General features: G+C 42.0%; 1 protein-coding gene across 1 annotated transcript in view; it reads right to left on the reverse strand.

Annotated features, from left to right (window-relative positions):
* Positions 1-5,474, reverse strand: part of ARHGAP15 (Rho GTPase activating protein 15) — a 509,509-nt gene extending 504,035 nt beyond the window's left edge. The window contains exon 1 of the mRNA XM_006021329.3: positions 5,436-5,474. The gene's annotated coding sequence lies outside the window, so the exon portion shown is untranslated. The remainder of the gene's footprint in view (positions 1-5,435) is intronic.
* Positions 5,475-18,979: the final 13,505 nt, after the last annotated feature.

The raw sequence follows: 18,979 nt of genomic DNA on the forward strand, positions 1-18,979 counted from the left end.
GTTTATGGGAAGGTCATATGAAGTGTGATGGGTGTCTGAGAGCAAACATGAACATACTTGTTTGAAAATTTAACAAGTGGGCAACTGTGAATGCTTAAAAGTAGCAGTGCTTAAACTCAGCACAAAGCTGATCCACAGCAAGTGACAGATAGTTAGAATTCATTTTTTCAAAACAGTTATTTTGTGATATCAATCCTAGCTCTAGACAATACAATACAACTGTAATTCTCAGGTATTTCTACAATAGCTGTTTTAATCTGTTTTATGTTGTAAATACCTGTAGATTAGCATTACATGATGGCAAAATTGAATTTGTTACATCCACTGTATTACTAAAATGTAAACTAAATATCACAATGCTGATATATAATAGGGAGTGTCTATGGTACAGTATCCAAAACCTAGATTAACAGGATATATGATACTTTTTAGTGAAATAGACTAAAAAATGTTAAATGTATGGTGTAAAACAGTTGCATATTCTGCTACATTACTTCCTTCTAATTCCCTTAGCATCCCGTTGACAGTATGTCAGTAGTGCCAAAATGCTATAAAAGGATGGTAGCTTTGCATATTGCTTAAACTTGTAGCATACTGGCTTCCTGTGTGATCTCTGGAAGGCTGAAAACATGTTAAATGTGTGTAACACCAATTTAGTCATAATGCAAACTTTCTTCGTACCTTAAGTAAGCTAAGCAGGAAACAAAACTCCATAAACATTACCTGAAATAGATAATGCGGTAGCTCAATTGTTCAGCCCTTGCTAGACTCCAATATCTGGCATTTGAAAATAAACTTTGTTCCCTATCTGCATTTCACGGCTACTCAAGTGGTCATACAATGGATGATGATATATATGCTATGTTATGCATCAGAATGTACAGAAATCATAGCTAAAACAGCAGGATACTGCAGCAGGATACAAAGACTAAACATGTAGAATATTTTAAAATTGTTTGAGGATACTGATTTACAAGAAGTTCTTACAAACTGAAGTCTAATATTTATGCACAGAAAAAAGTAGTCAACTCAGGCAGACAGAAGTTTTCTCTTTTTTTTTTTGCTATCAATCTAAGGCAAAGCTTAGGCACAATCTGTAATGGTGATGGAACTGCACAACTTTTTTTTTTAATTCAGTTCTTAGTCTCTGCTAAGGAGACTAAGGTGATATGGACAGCATTCCATTATATAGTAAACTGATTAATTGAATGTATATCACTGGGTATCACTTAGGACAGCAATGCTCAATCTTCTGGTCTTGTGGGCCAGATAAGTGACTTGAGGCCAGTCTACAGGCCTGACTGAGCCCTGAATGACAGGATCTTACCCCAGGATCTCTGCCTGGCCCTGTGCCACTGCTCTCTGTCCCATGCTGAACCACATGGCCCTGCACCAAACCAGTACCCAGCTTGGCTCCATGCCCTGATTGGCCTCCCACTGGCCCATGCTGCCCTGCTTGGCTCTGTGTTACCTGCCATCATCCAGCTCATCACCATGCCACCATAATCAACCACTCTGATTGACCCTGCATTGACATGCTTAGTCTTTTACTGTCCTGATTGGCCCTGCACCACCCTACGCTGCCCTGCTTGGCTGTGGGCTGGATAACATGGCTACATGGGCTGGATGTGGCCATGAGTTAGGGGTTGAGCAACCTTGACCTAGATGCTAATTACTGTCGCAATCAATCCAGGCAGCAGCTACATGGAAGCCTTGAAGTAAGTGCCAGGCATCTCAGCCTAGCTGCTCTTCTCAGCCATCACATTCCCACAAAAAAAATTTCAAACAGTCAGTTGACTCTAAAGTAAAAGAAATTTGTGTTGACAAAACTAAAGAGAGTTCCAAAGCTTTGCTTTGCACAAATTCCCTGGAGAACTGAAAGCATTTCTAATACATTACAAAATTCAAAAGCAAGAATGTAATCTTACTTTTGCCCAAATTCTTCATTAATTGGTAAATGTTCTTTTCCAGATTCTCAACACTAAAAAGCAGAAAAGACATGAGTTCATCAACATGGACAAGAAAATATCCTCTTGCCTTTATCAATGTTATCTATGAGATGGCCAGATAGCGAATGATGGAAACAAGTCAAGCCAAGCTGATTTCAGTAGCACACAAAACCTGCAGATATAGGTGTATCTGGCAGTGTGATCCAGAAGCTAATAGTGGAATGACACGAAAACTTTTAAAACTTACTGGGTCGGTTTCTTTTGTAGGCCCTATCAATTACAGCTACAAGGGGAAAAGAGTAAGATTCACCTCATCCTCCAATATGTGTTTCTCATTCCCAACCTAATTACAGGGTTTACTGCTCTGTTTTCACATTCAGCATTTCTGTAATGGAAGCAAATCTAATTTTTAAAATCTGTTTTTACATTAGTAATATTGAGACTGATGTTAATGAAAATTTTATCTGGGTAAAAAAAAGTATATATTGATCCCAGCTTCCTCTGTAGCTGGGACTTTGTACCTCTAATTTTAGGATCTTGTCATTTATTTAGAAGACCAGTGTCATATGCTGGCATCTTTGAGACTTACGAGGTGCAACTGACAAAAAAAAAGGCACTACAGTCCATCCTTTTATAGTAAAACTGAACTAAAAAGAAAGGAAAAACAAGCATATGTTGATGCATTATTTAAAGACTGTCTTTGACATGGTTTAGCATCATGCAAACTTCAAATGCACTGCAAACACATTTTTGTGAATTTTAGACCTTTGAGTGCTAAAAGTGCTAGAGTAGGAGTACTGAAGTGCCAAAAAAGGTATTTTGTCATCGCAAAATAAAGGGCCTTTATAAAAGACAAATAGATTGTACACATTTAAATCACAATATTTTAATCTCTGGATTAATGATGATGGCTTTCTAGTCCAGGTCGCAACCAGGTTTCTTGAAAAATCTTTCTTCAAAGCACCTTCTTACCCACATTAGATCAGGGTTCAGCTGCAACTCAAGGAGCATCCCAGGACTTGTGACAAGAACACCCAGTTCCAGTCATGGGAGCAAATTAGAACACGGATCCTTTGTCGGGGGGTATCTGGAGTACACACACATATTGGATAGTGCTGAACCACAGTGTCACCATGGCTTGACATGTGTTGAGTCTGGTAGGGCCCAGCCTAACGAACTGTGATAAATCAAGAGCCTTTGACTTTGGACTAATATATGTAGGTGCCAAGTGCTGCTCAAAAGTGTTCTCAAAAGTGTATTTATGGAGTACCTGTGCTAAAACTTACAGTAGTTTCAAAAAGAGGTAACATGCATCAATTCTATATAAACTACGTGCATTGGTACTACATGAAAATTGCTACAGCCAAGTCTAATTTCAAAGTTACAGTTTTCAAATTTGTTCCTCACTTGTAGGAAAGGTTCTTTGGGTAAATGTGAAATCTTTTATTAGACCAACTAAATAGTTGGAAAAAATGTTCTTTGCAAGCTTTTGGGGACAAAATTCTTCCTCACTTCCATATGCTCAGGGAGAATAGGTCTGACAGTAAGGAGTGGGGGAGGGGGGAAAGGGGCTGCCAGGGGGAAAAGTTGGGAAGCAGCAGAGAACAAAGGGCTACCTGACCCCCCCAGATTTATTTCCCTGCTGTAGCAGTGGGATAAATTCAAGGCAAACTTCCAAAAATTAGATACTATACTTGGAAACTTATAACAAATGTATACATTTTCTATATATAGAATCTAACTATTGTGGGGGTTGCCTTATAATCATGGTTGTCTTCTACCCGAGTAAATACAGTACCATGTCTTCAGATTCTTTGCTCCTATCTGCAACAAAGCACCACCAAGTAGTGCCAGAACGGTCTGGATGACACTTCAGAAGAAAAGGAAAAACAGAGCGAAAGAAGAGATAAGTAAAATTAATCTATGGCAAAAGACTATTATTTGTCATCTCCAAAACCTGGAGAAGCTCCCAGAAGAGGTTGTGTTACTAGAGATGAACTGAGGAGAGGAGGAGGAAGAGGGCAGCTGAGGAAAGTGTGTTACCATACTGAAGTTGTGTATTCAGCACAAAGTTTATGAGGAAAGTAACATGGGATCTTTCCCACTTCAAGCAGGAATTAGATAATGCAGAACATCCATCTCCGCTGTCTCCTATAATAAAAAGGATACCTCTCTACTTTATTCCCTCCTTTCCCAAGTGAACTATGCTTGGGAGTTTTACCATTATTTGGAGGGTTTCACATGAACCCATATATTCATTATTGCTAAATAGGTGGGCAAGGCTCTTTGAGTAGATGTGATATCTTTTATTAGATCAACAGAATAGTTGGAAAAAAATTCTTAGCAAGCTTTCGGGCACAGTCACCCTTCTTCAGGCCTGGGGAGTCTCTGCCGGTCTGATGCCTGAAGAAGGGTGATTGCACCTGAAAGCTTGCCAAGAACTTTTTTCCAGCTACTCATGTGGTCTAATAAAAGATATCACATCTACTCAAAGAACCTGGCCTGCCTGTGTCCTTACACCAATACCGCTATAACCAAAAACCCAGCAACATGGAAGATTATTGCCAAATAGAAATTACAAAACAAGAGATTAATCCACACATCAGCACTAATCCAGCAGTTTGGTTGCTGAGGTAGGGCATAGGAAACCCAAGTGAGGTCCCTGCTCTGAACAAGGCAGCATAGGCAGACTTCCACAGAAATTAAGAGGAGAAAAAGTCACATTTTGTCTCTAATTTAGCCAGAATTCAGTGGAGAAAAGTTATCCACTGTGGAGTAACCCAGAAAATACAGAGCTCCCCTCAGACAGGTCCAACACTGCCATGCAAACTACAGTTTACTTAAGCTTGCTTCAACCAGGAAGGAAACAAAGAATTTACCTTACGGCTTTTAAGCATCATAATCTTCTAGTCTGGGTTCCTCCTCACTTCCTGGGCCTCTAGCTAGGTGAAGCAAACACTTCCTGTTAGTTTTTTCATCCAGCCCCCTCCCTCAGCAGTTCACAATTGTACCTTCAAAATCATACTTGAATGTATCCCTAATTAGGCTCCTTTTCATGAAACTTCTTACAGATTATATCAAACAGTTCCACTTGCTTAGCCTATTCTGAGTCTCAAGTTGCTGTAACCAGGCATGAAAAGATGACTCAAAGCTGACAGGCTTTTTTTTGATAGCGTAGAGTATTTTTACACCATCTCTCTTGCCTATGTAGAGTGCTTGCTCAGGATTATAGCCAGGACAGTCTCATTCTAAACTTTTTTGACTTGGCATAAATAAGCACCCTCTACCCAGGGCTATGCATTCCTCTGCTTAGTGCACACAATCCAGTCTCATAATTTATTACTTTTTTCCAGTTATCTTCAAAACCCTCTACAGCAAGATGAAATGCAGCATGCAAACCTTCAGAAATACAGGCTGCTTTTTAAACAGTTGTTCTCGTTGAAAGGAAATGGAAGAGAAGGGATTTAAAGTACAGTTTAGACCTACCTACTCCACAATGTGACATTGCAGTCTTCATACTTTTTAAGGGTCCATTCACCATACAGCAACAGCTGTTAACCGATATTCTCTTTCAGGGCCTACATTCATAAATCCTCATATAGCAAAAACATATCCTTTGGCCAACCCAGGTTCAAACCTTCCTTCTACAGGCACTTCCAATTTATCTTTGTTGTAGGCTCCCCTCTTTTTTGGTTCCCCTGCTTCTTCTGAGTAAAAAAACAAAAAACTAAGTTTTTTTTAAACTGGAGGGTCTCTTTCTGGAGAGTCCTTCATATATGTTACTAGCCCTGTTTGGGGGGCTAAGACTCCTTCCCTTAGCATAGGGTCTCCACAGACGTCCTTGCTTGAGCCCTAGCAGTTTTCTCACTCTTATCATCATCCTGATTCTACCACAAGAGGGACTCCATGGCAAGGTATGTCTTCTTTCACAATAAAATAAAATAAAAAGCCAAAAGCACCCTTTTATAAACTCATACAGTGGCTGTGACCCCCTTCTGTTACAGGTGGGAACTTTTCAACATGCGTCCATCTTAGGAAGGTCAGTGAGATGCTGTCAAGCATGCTCAGTGTGGTTGTGGCAGTGGTTGGCAGCCATGTTGGGTGTACCACTGAGCTCAAGGGGAAGGAAAAAAAACCCTCAGTCCTACAAACCTTTTGGGAGGGTGGAGGGGGGAGCAGAGGGGAGTGGTCTGAGAGACTGAAATGGACTGTCCTATTGAAAACACTTGCTGATCAGGGCTGGGTGAGCTCTGGCTCCTGCTGGCAGAGGGGTAACAAATCTGTCCACTGTCCCAGGAACTAAAGGAGGCTGAGAAAAATTTGACTGACTTCTCTCAGCCAGAGAAATGTGCATCTTTCTGAGCCTCTCTTGGGAAGAAAAAACCAACACAAGCACATTAGATCCATCCAGAGGCACTAGGGAAGGTGAATTCAACCTGTGCTAACTGGACTGAGAATGTGAGGATTATTAGGAACAGTGAACAGGGATGGACACCTCTGTGACTGGGACAAAGTCCCTGTTTGGGCACCATTTTTTGGTGTAAAGTTTATGCCGTCTGCTCTGGGTTCACTACGTATACACACAACCAGCAGCACCTTGTGTGGGTTACTTGGCATGACATTTTCTGCACTGAATAATAATGAATAAAAAAGTTCACATTTATCTTTTACTACAGTAACAAATACAACGGTAGCCTGGGCATATCCAGGATATGTACCCCCCTCTCTGAATTGAGGGGACTTGTCAGCAGGCAGAGGTGCTGTGGGAGGGAGCTCTCAACTGCACAGTTTCCCTCTCAGTTCCCTATAGAATCAGGCCGATTTGGGGGACAGTGATTCGATTTGGTGATTCGAATCACTGCCCCAAATCAATTCAGCTGAATCTGATTCAGAGATTTGGCCACCACCAAATCAGATGAATCTCTGAATCAAACAGGCCCCATCCCCACCTACTGTCCCAGCCCCATCAATGCCTGCCCCACCTGGCTCCAGCCTCCTGGCTCTTTAAAAAAAAAAGCCTGGCATTCACCAGCTGCTGCCAGGTGGGGGGCAATCCCCATTGCCCCCCACTACTGCACACTGCCACAAGCCCCCAGAAGCCCTGATGGCTGCTGCAGCAGCCAGTGAGTGTGAGGCTTTTTAATTTTTGTAAAAGAACCAGGAGCTAGGGCTGGGCAGGACAGCCATGGGTGGGGGCTCATAGCAGACCCCACCCCATTCAATGTGGAGCAATGGAGGGGCAGTGGGGATCGTCCCCCCTGCCTGGCAGCAGCTGGTGAGTGTAGGGGGTTGGGTTTTTTTGCTTTTTTTTTTTTTTTAAGTCAGGGGGACTGGGGAAGCAGGCAGGGGATAGGTCCTGGTGGGGGTCTCCTCATGGTCCTCTAGCCCCCCCAATCCTACTTACTGGCATGGAATCCAGGTCCAGTTCCCTGAAGTGTCAAGTGGGGACTGCCCAAGTCTCTGAAGCTCTCCAAATCTTTTGTGAATTGATTCAGAGAGCTTCAAATCAATCCAGACATTTTTATTGGTCTCCTGATTCAATTTGGATTCAGAGATTCGGCCACCAAATCAGGCTGAATCTCCTCCAAATTGAATCAGCACCTAAAGCTTCGCACAGTGCTAATATCTACATATAAATAATCACTTATTCAGTGGTACAGGACGATATTATATACTTGACTTATACCTCTTATAGACTTCAACCCACACAGGTAAGTAAAGGATCTGGAACAGGTAAGTATAGGTAAACACAGGTAAACACAGCACATCAACAGGGATAAATGCAATTGACCATTTACATTGTCATGTATGCAGTGGAAATCAAAGATAAGAATACACTTATACTCATATAGCTGTGAAACCTCAAATGACAAAATATAGACGCAAATGACAAAATGTGAGGTGCTTGCTTACCCTTCTGTAAGCAAGGTGTTGTGGCTGCTACTATGCTAGGGTCTCCCCATTCAATGAGGGGAAGCCTGGCTGCAACTCTACCAGGGGAAAAGAGGACGATTCTCCAGGCCCCTCCAATCCCTTGTTGGCTGGGACAGGACTGCCTACCTCACAGGGGCCTCTTCTGGCTCCCTCCCAAGGGTTCCCTCCCCTGTGGGATATCCTTGTTCTCAATACTCACGACCTTGGTGGTGCGGGGCTGCTCTGGCTCCGTGAGACGGGCGCCTCTGCTGGCACAGTGGCTGGTCACTGCCCAGGCTCTCTCCCATCCTGAGGTCTGCTCATGGCCCTGTGCACCAACCCGTGCACCGTTTGGCTCACTCTTTATGGCAGGGGTTGGAGGGCCGGGCCGCCTCATGTGACACCGGGGCTCAATCAGCTCCTGGACCCAGTGGAGGGTGCTGCCGTGTTGGCAGCCAGGCTGCCTGCCAGGGATTGGGGACCCAAGCTGCCTTGAAGCAGCTCCCAGAGTCCCAGTCTGCTCTTGGACCCTCTGTGCAGTGATCTCTGCACCGCACTCCTGACCATGTGCCAGGGGTTAGAGACCCAAGCCGCCTCGAGCGATTCCCACGGTCTGGGCTCTGTACACTAATCCTAGCACTGCTCCCTAGCCACCTGCCAGGGGTGCAGACCCAGACTGCCATGAGCAGCCCCAAGACTTGCGCCACTACATGTACCGATGGGGCTGAGGTGTTGGTCCCGGTGAGGGAGGGTCTTCGGGGATCTTCTGGGCTCTGCTTCACTTACTGGGCAGCTCTTCCCCAGCTCTTCTTAGCTCCTTCTTTCTTCATTGTCCCCCAACACATTTGTTGTGTGCTGGGCACACGGCTCCTTTTATTCGCTTCAGAGGCCCTGCCCCCAAAATCTTGCTGGACCTGCCTGCAAAGTGGGATCGGCTCTGCCCAGCCCTTACCTGATTGATGGACAGGCTCCAGCAGTCACAATGAGGATTTTCCGAGCCCAGGACATGCCGGGCTGAATTGGTATGTCTGCCACACAATAGAAAATGAACAACAAATGAAAACCTTATAAGGAAAAATGTTAAAAATCATGCTATGTACATTACTCTGCACTCTGTACACTCTGCACATTACATTGCTGCTTCACAGTGAAAAAGCTGCTAACCAGCTTCACTGTCCCCAGTACTCCTTGTATTCTGAGTTTGGTTAGTGCAGATTGAATCCACCTTCTTTGGTGCATCTGGATGGATCCAACATGCTTGTTTTGTTTCTTCTTCCCAGCAGGTACTCAGAACAGGATGGCACATGGCATGGCATGGCACCCTAATTCACCTTCAGCTCCCTGCAGACTCCCCTGTGGCATCATGCTGAATGGGCACTCTGAGCTGCCAGCTCTCTGGCACCATGGGCTGAGTCATGCCATACAGAGGCCAAAGGAGGGAAGGGGGCCCAGAGTCTACAACTCCTGCTGCAGCCAGAGATATTGGGCCAGCAGCAGCTGGGTGGGCCCCTGGGGGCTGCATGTTAACCTGTCACATGTGGCCTGCACAACACCAGTTGGACAGCCCTGCTTTAGAATAGAGTTGGTAGGAACTTGATTCTCCATTCCCTTGGAGGGAAACAGATGCCCACATTACATGGAGCTTTTATTTCCTGGAAAAATGGGGCTTTTATAAAAAGTATTTAAGCCTGCACAGAACTTTATGCATGTGATTGTTCATGTGGTCAAAGCTATGCATATGCTTGAGTATCTTAGTGAACTAGGAGTGTAAAGCCAAATTGCCACCAGCCTTAAACTGAGGTAATGGTTACCACTATTCCACAATGGTATGAACGCAAAACTGTCCTTACGATTTGATGTAGCATGCATATACATGAGATATACCTACATACATACATACATACATACATATGTGTGTGTGTGTGTGTCTATAATAGTTATTGTAACTTTAGACATAGATTTAAGTTCATTATATTAAATGAATAGATTAAATATAGGCAGCAGTTATTTTATAAGAACAATTTGACAATGGATCCCATTATCCTTCTGTCTTAAAGATTTTTTCTCTTCTCAATATTCAGGGCATCATGTACATAAATCCCCCATGAATCACTGGGAGAATAAGCCCCTAAATTCATGACTGTTGAACCTCTTCCAATATAAGCATTTGAAAGAAAGATACTTAAGGGAAATAGAAAATGACATAATTTTTCCCTGATCTTTTGAAGACTGAATGATATTTTCCCATTCAAAAAAAAAAAAAAAAAAGATTCTGGACTAATTTTTTCCTACTAGAGGCTTTAAAGTATAAAACTCATCAAACATCTTGTCCTCTGAGACAATGTCATCTAAGTTCAAAGGATATATAGCCCTGAAAAACTGATGCCTTATTTCAGAGCTAATGCCTTAGCTTTCATTAAATGTTTGATTTGATGAAAATAAACTATGTTTTATATATTCTATATCTATGAAAAAAATTGGAAGACACAAGCAAATCTCACAGGTCTCTGAAAAAGAACACATTCACATACGTTCACACACACATATATGCATGTGTACATAAAATATGCAACCAGATGGTAAAATATTCTTTTCAGTCAATTTAGACTTATCTTTTTCCAGGAAAGATTTATCAGATACTATATTTTTTAGTTACTTTTAAAAGATTATTTGGATTGAAAACAAAAATCATTAAAGTTATTTGTTTTAATGAACATCATTATAAATTAGAAGCTAAATATGAAAAGGAAGAACTCCACAGTGATCAGCTGTAGATTTAAGATGACCTTCCAGATTTCTTTTGGTCTGGTTTGCTAAGCATTTCATTGTCTATTCTGAAAAATCTCAAGATAATAGGCTTTATCATCTGAGTTGGGGAGTACATGATTAAAGCAATTTTTTTTCTTACAGTATTTCCGGACTTTTCCTGGTATATTGATACTTAAGTTTTCATTGCCAGCTGGAATAAGAAAGTCCATGAAAATGAGTAAATGTAATGAAAACTAGAAATTAAGGTTCTTGATATATGCTTTTTAAAGTTTTTTGGTTTTTTTTTAAATCCAGAGCCTTGAAATGCAAAATTAGCTTTCATCAATACCTGACAGAGAACATAATCCTTGGCTAATTAGTTTAATTTGCGAATTTGAATTTGAAGAGGCATTTCCTTTTTAATCTACTGGTTTCTCAAATACATACACACACATACACACATACACACACACACACACACACACTTTTTTTCATTCTTGCTTTGGCCTGTGAGATTTCATATATTGGGTTCCTCTTCAGTTAACAACAGGTTTGTTAATTTGTAGCTAACTACTTAACTGTGGCTGCTCTCATATAAATGTTATGATTAGTGTTGAAAGATAAGATTTTCAAAGGCGCTTACAAGGACAACTCCCACCCACTTTGTGCTTCAAAGGAACACCTTTGAATATTCCACTCAGTGATCTTATGTGTACATTTGTTCTATTCAAAAGGCTGTAAGTACATACAGAGCTCATCTACATGAGATGCTTACTGCACAGTAGCCTAATAACACTGTGCAGTAGCATGCTCATCAAAAACCATGCTAATATGCTACTGCACAGTGTTATTAGGCTACTGTGCAGTAAGCATAAAAATAGCCTGTGCGCCAGTGCTACTGCATAGTAGCATGAGTGACTGTTCATTGATTTAGTACTTGGTTAACCAACTACTAAACTTAATGTGCAGTAACAAAAGCACATTGATGAATGTATAGATGCATCCACAGAGAAGAAAGCAGCGTAATTATTTATTTCAGTAATTAACTGGGCACATTTGGCTCTTTAATCCCTCTTGCTAAAGGAGAGTTCCCTTGTTTTTCAAGCAAGTGTCTTCTGAGGCAGTTTAGAATCATTCCACTTTAGGTTTCATCCTTCTATGTCTGGGCAGGAGCCACCATAGTATGTTGTCTTATGACCAGAGATCTCGGTTTTCTGTTTCCCATGGGAAAACGGAAAAAACTGCAGATTTTACTTTTTACCAGAGGCAAACATGGATTTCTCTTTTCACTGCTGGCAGAGTTCTAGCTTTCAACAGGCTGGGAGGGAGCAGGAGGAGAGTAGTCAGGCAGTGGGCACCATGTGCACCATGTTAGGGCACATGGCTGCCAGGTAGCCTGGAGAGCACTCCTGAAGGTAAGTGTGTGGGGAGGGGGCGGGGAATTGAGGTCCCCATACAGAGGGAGGAAGGGAGTTGGGCAGGGCAGGGGCTGGGGCTCCTGCCCAGCTGCGTGGTGCATGGGGCTTGGGGCCCAGGGCCACAGTGGGGAACAGGACAGGACCATGGATGGCTCATCCAGGTGGCGGGGGGAGGGGTTGAGGCTAGTTTCCTGCTGCTGCACGCAGTCCCGGGGGGCAAGGAGGACCTGTGCCCCCAAGATCTGTGTGCAGGGCGGGGGCTGCATGCTGCCCAGTGAGGGCTCAGGCTCCCTCCCTGCTGCCCTCCCCCGGGGCCTCCACAGCCCAGCAGGTTCAACCCAGCGCTGCAAAGAACAGTGGGACCATGCAGGAAAGCTGCTTGCCACTGCAAGCTCCATGTTGCCCTGGCAATGTGTCTCCTGCATATGTGGTTGGAGCAGGGGCAGTGGCACAGGGTTGCACACATTCGACATGCTGCCAGGGTGGCAGCATGCAGCAAGCAGCTTTCCTGCGCAGCCCCGTTGTTCTTTGCAGTGCTGCACCACGCCCACCAGGCTGAGGAGGCCATGGGGGAGGGCAGTAGGGCAGGAGCTCAAGCCCACAGTGGGAAGCACACAGCTCCTACCCTGTTCACAGATTTGGGGGGGCACTGGTTCCCCCTGGTTCCTGGGAGTATGCACCATGGTGAGGAGCCAGCCCTACTCCCCCACCCAAGCCCACAGGAAGCAGGCAGTGGGGTTGGGAGTCAGGCTCTGGTCTTCTGCAGCAGTTGCTGTCTCCTTCCAGGGGCATGAGGCTGCAGACCCAGGTCCCTGACCTCATAGCCCTGGCAGATGGGGGCCCACTCTCACAGGGCTGGGGGAACAGGAGCTATGAGTGGGGGGCAAGGAGCACCAGTGGGACCAGGGGGGCTGTGGGGGGATTGTTCATTTTAATCACAGATTTGTTTTTTTTTTAAAGAGAATTTGTGATTTTTTTATCAGGGAAAACCAGGATCTCTGCTTATGACCCTATGTCAAACCAGTACCCACAGTAGTAATGCTTCTTCTCTCTTTAGGGTAAGTAGGCCTTCTTGGGCTCCCCACACCAAATCTATTATTCTTGATTTCACAGATTTATCTTTACACTGTCTCCTTTCAGTCTGCTTTTCCAGGGCCCCTTTTTATGGATTTTACTTTCAAGGTGACAGAGGCAGCTGGGGTTTTGATTGATCCAATACATGGAGACTACAGACTAACATTTTTTTTTATATTGCCTTTCTCTTCTCCACAGTCTTTTCTATTAGCATCTTTCTACTTCCACTCTGGGCTACTACTATGTGTTTTCCATAAGACTTCACACCCTTATTTTGCCCTTCAATAACCTTCAAAATAAACATAAAGATATACTGACCCATTGTATTTGACTTACCTCAGCTCTTACAGTATTTTTATTTATGGTTGTTCCATACAAAACATTAACACCAGTGAATCTCACCTAAATGTTATCTATTAATGTAAATTCTACCAGAGTCCCGAGAAAGCAGATGACTGATTACTTTGTGGTTAGTAACTGCCACAGTAGGTGCATTACAGTGTTTTACTACTAGGTAGTAGGAGATCATATAAGACTGTAACCTTACAGATGTATACAACCATGTCCTGGGGGAAAAAAACAAAACATTAGTACATTTTATTCCTCATACTTCAGAGGAACTTAAAACAAGACAGTGGACATGCACATTACAGAATCCTGGGACAAATGGGGCATCTATTTACAGCCTAAAAATCTTGTTTGCAGTGAGAAAATGACCAACTCCAAAAAGCTGTGCACGCATAACACTTATGCTTCGTTAAATTAAAGGAAACGTGTTGGTAGCTATAAAAAAGCCCATGTGAAAGGCACCACTCTATGGCTAAGTGCAGACAGTCAAAAAGCAGAAAGCTGAATTGATTCAATCTTTGCAGGTCAGTCTAAGCTGCATAGATTGAACAAATAAGCAAGTGTACAGACACTCGCTTTTGATTCTGGAAATGCAGCCATTTGCAGGGGTTACAGGAAAGGTGCAAAGCATCCTGGGATGCTGGGGCCTGAGAGTTAACTTGAATCTGAAGGGGATCTGGGACAGACATTAAATAAACCAATCTAACCTAAATCAGTTAAGTCTGATACAGGGGTGTAGGTTGTAGCCGTGTTGGTCTAATAAAAGATATCAAATTCACCTTAAGTCTGAGACTACATCCATCTATATTTATCTGAAAGTGATTTCAGCCATTTTGAAAACAGTTTATGCGCACTGAACTTCTGTTGTGGTACAGATTTGAACCAGTTCCCAATCTCTTATACTGTTTTATGTATAATTTCTGTCCCTAGCCTAAATGTCATCAACCTTTGTAAATTTGGCTGGGGTGAAGGCCTGCTCTAGGAAGTTATTACTTTTTAAGTTGTGGTGGCATCTTAGTTTTCTTGATATGTGCCTCTTTAAAATTCAGGATGTGCTTTGTAACTAAGAAATAGTTGAAGAGGTTTTTATACATACCTTTGCATACTTGGCCCCACAAAGATAAGAACGTCATTTTCTTTTATTTCAGTTGGATTTTTTTCCATGTTGCTTGTTCCCATGCACATTCTGGGAGCCTGTATAAATCTTATTCCATGTGGGAGTCATTTTGAGCATATTAAGTAATGATTTTCTATGCCTCTGCTGCTTTGATGTAGCCCCCTAGGAGAAAATAGTATTCTGGGTGTATGATTTGACCATATTTTAACATTAAGACAATGTCTTGAACATCTTACAGTGAAATCAAGTAACAAAATAAAACCATGTTTAAGTTCACTTAGACAATATCTGGCCCAATCAAATTCTAGTGTAACAACTTTTTGGACACATATTTAAAATTCAGGATTTGTTCCTTATTTTTAAAGCTATTTCATATTGCTTGATTAATTGCATAAAACTGAATGCAAAGATAAAGGGAACTTTGAAATGCATACCTTGGAGTATTAACATGTAGTCAGGACTAGATGTAAATGTCAGAGAGAAAAAAAGATCTAATGAACTCTTTATTGGTGAAATACAGTATTGTAGCTGCACAGAATTCTGAATTGTTTGTAGCTGGCATGTGATTCCAATTCAAAATAACCTAGAGAAGTTTATTTACTATATGGACTGTCAGTCAACATTTATAATACCTTTTGTTAGGGTCTATAGAAGCCATTTGGATTGCTGGACATAGTAGCAGCTGGTCATTTCATTGAGATTTAGTGAATTCTCCTAAGGTTAGCAAATTGTCCGGAAAAGAAGATGTGTAGTCACAGAAATACTTTTCTTTCTGGGAAATTACACCACCATAAGTTTTCATTTTCCCTGATGTCTTCCCTGCCATAATAATGGCTTCAGAATTTAAATCCTTTGCTGTTATTGTGACTTCAAAGCCTTAAAACTGCAATTGAATGAAGCAGTTCATCTGTCATTATTCAAATATGAAGCAATTATGATGAAATAAAGATAGAATTCCACTGAGAAATACCCCAATCAATTTTCACTTATATTTAACTGGAAACATAAAATGATGCTTAGAAGAGTAAGTTTAGGTAATAAAAACTAGGAATATAAAAAGTATGAATTACTGATCTAAAACTTACTCATTTATGAATGCTAAAAGCCCTGTAAATATATTTCACAAATACTGACAAAAGTTTAGGCTTAAAGTGGAAATCTATGGTTCAGCTTGTTGAAAAAAGTGACCAATATCCTTCAGTATGCAGGGTAAGGGCAAGATTTCCAAAGGTATGTAAGTGCTCACGGATGCAGATAGCCTTGGTTAGGGCACTTTGCTGTGAGATGGAGTTTGGTGTAAATCCCTGATCCAAATGAAGCAGAGTGAGGATTTTGTATATTTCACATATCTCGGGTGAATGCTCCAACTAGGTTATTTGGTAGGGGGATGACGGAGGAGGTGGCAAAGCATTGGCCTCTTCCACGTGGATTTTTTTGGTTTCGTTTTTGTTTTCTGCTCAAAAGGACTGACATAGTGCTAACCTCAAGAACATTTATATATCTGAAGCATGAGCAGAGAAAGGACTTCCCGTCCCTCCTTCCTGCAGTTAAGTACCTATCTCTGTTTAGGCCTAGGTCTAAGCTGCTATCCTTGAAATTTCCTACTGACCAGTTAGGGTGACCTTCTATTCAACTTGTTGGCATCTGTGTAGCTCACTCAGCCTTCCTCATGCATTACACAGGGATCCTAGGTCCCCGGCTCAGGGCTGAGATTTCCACAAGGTAGGACACTCAAGACCTTTGGAGCACTGATTTTAAGAGTCTGTCTATACTGAAGTTAAAACACCAACTTTAGTGTAGTCTAGACAAACCCGGGCTAGCTTTAGAGCAGCTAGCTCCCATCCCTACAACTGTGGTAGCAGAGTTCAGTGGTGGCTAGTACATTCTGCTTCTCACATGGACTTTGCAGCCGGCATGCTGCTGTGGCTAAACTGTTCTTATTTCCTGAGCTCATTTCTGCAGAAATAATTACATAAGTTTGCTTTGCAGCTGGAAATGGGGATGAGACAGCACCACATACCCAGCCAAACTTCAGCAAAATGCCAATGATTCACATCCTTCTCTTTGAGAACTCCCTTACAGTGTTTACACTGCAATCTTGCAGGGTTTTGTATGAAATACACCAACACAACTAGCAACACCATGTTTCTCTCACCCTCTTGTTAACCTGCCATTCTTGGCCAGCCATAGCCTTATGTAGCTGTCTTAGTATCTCAGAACATTCTGCTTTAAGCAAAGATCATTGAATAAAGCCAGTGCATGTGGACTATAGTAAAGCTAGAGAGCCACACACACACATGCACTCACCCACACACACTTGCAAGCACATGTAGCTACTGAAGCCAAGATACAGCAGAGGATTGGAGCTGCTATAGCAAATAGCAGCCCTCTCCAGGGACTCGCCCCATTATACATTCTTTATGGATGCACAATTTCAGGAGCCTGAAACCCCAGTTTGGCGAACTTTGCCCTCTCTCTGCTCCCTACTCCAATTAAATTAGTTGGGAAAGTTCTGAAAGTGAAATCTGGAATTTCTTCTTCTCCTGTTTCTTTCAGCACTTGAAGGTGATGTGAGCCCCAATAATTAAAAAGCCCTAAATAAAAGTAAGTTGTGTAGACAGATAACAGAGAGAATCCCCTTCTCCAATACTGTTACTAATCCTTTTTTTCATTTCCTAGATGTTTTGTCATTCTACCTGAACATATTTTTCTCCTGCATCCAAAGACCCTTGCAATCTTGCAGTTTAATTTAAAAATGTAATTTCTTCAGACCAGCCTGGAATTGAATCTATTCATAATTAGAATCCAGTAGTACTTAATACTGAATTTTAAATCTGAGATACAAGAAGCTAGAATCATTTGGGTTGTATACAATTAATTATTTTAGTGTCTAATTATTTCTGATTTTACTCCAACAATGATAACTTGGTGTTGGAATTGTAGTCTATATTATTCATTTTTATACAGTAGCTCTTCCACTTGATATTCTCTCACTAAATAATATGTAAAATACTGACACCTAATGTTAACTTTCAGTATTATTCATTTCATAAAACTCTTAGTATTAGATTTTGGGGGAAATCATCTAAAATAATTCACCAAACTGTAATTTTACTTTGGCAAGATATTCATAGCTTCTGCTACTTAAATATGAAATGCTGGGGCACATTACAGATACCATATTAACTATATACTGCATATGTAAAAGGAGGGAGGGGGTTACATTTGTTTCACTATTCAAAACCGAAGGTGAAGAATTTTAAAAAGCTATAGTTAGTGACTTCTGCTATACAAATTTCAACACATGGAATATGCCACCATATTTACAGAAGGTCTTAGTTAGCATTTGTATACACTTTAGAGTGCCACAGAAAAGCCAGGTACTAATTACCATTGTTAACAAACTGTTTTCAGTGAGAAGTACCCAGCCATGGAAATCAACAAGTCAAGTCAAGTCAGTCCCAAGGCTGCTGAGACCGTTGGGGAATCTTAGATGCTGTAACAGCCCTCCTAGGTTAGTTGAGTTGCTTTGCATCACTGGTGATTCTTTGGGCAGAGTGACACCCATGTCCTCTCCAGGTATGGCTGATGATCGTCGGCTTGCAGTGACCTCATTTTGTTACCTGTCAGCTCTGTGTTCCTGAGGGAGCCCTGACACCCAGCTTGCTGGACTTACAAAGGACTTTTTATATTCCCCGCCCCCACACAAACCCCCATCATCTAACCAGAACCAAGCAGAAGAAAAGTTTAATAGGCATCTCGGGCATTACATTCCCTGGTCCCAGTATGGGAGGCCTATTTAAACTTGATTGACTAAACTCGGTTGTTGGGTTAGGGAATGCTGAGTCAAGAGACTGAGTCAGAGGGGGTATGGGCGACATTTGAACAATGGTTAAGGGTTCATCACAGCGTCCAGCCCATTGGAGCCCTGACCACAAATGGTGTCATACTTTTCCTGGGATGACTGGTGGAAGTGCTCGCCACAAAGTTTATGAACCCTCCAAGTAATCCCCTTAAGTATGTTAAAGGACTACAATAAGATCTGAAAGTCATGCTAAGCTGAGGCTTATTCACAACAGGTAAAATACAAAACACTGATGCTGACTTCACAGGGCAAGCATAGCTAGGCCATCTGAGAAGAAGCAATGTGGTATCCCTTCCAGTATATCTTCTATATTCATAATATTTTCAAGCTGGCTCCTAGGTGTCTGGTTACTCCTTAAAACTTTATGTTTTTCCTGGTTGTTAATCAGTTTCTTGAGATGATCCAAACCAGATAACCCCTTGTCACTGAAAAAGGTAATTCATTTAAATTGAAACTGTTTATATAACAGAATTTTCCCTGTCATTTATGGCTTGGGACCCTCTTGATTTACACAATTAAAAGAATGCAGTAAAGAGGCTGGACTAAG

Source organism: Alligator sinensis, unplaced genomic scaffold (genome assembly GCF_000455745.1).
Source record: "Alligator sinensis unplaced genomic scaffold, ASM45574v1 scaffold693_1, whole genome shotgun sequence".
Lineage (NCBI taxonomy): Eukaryota > Metazoa > Chordata > Crocodylia > Alligatoridae > Alligator > Alligator sinensis.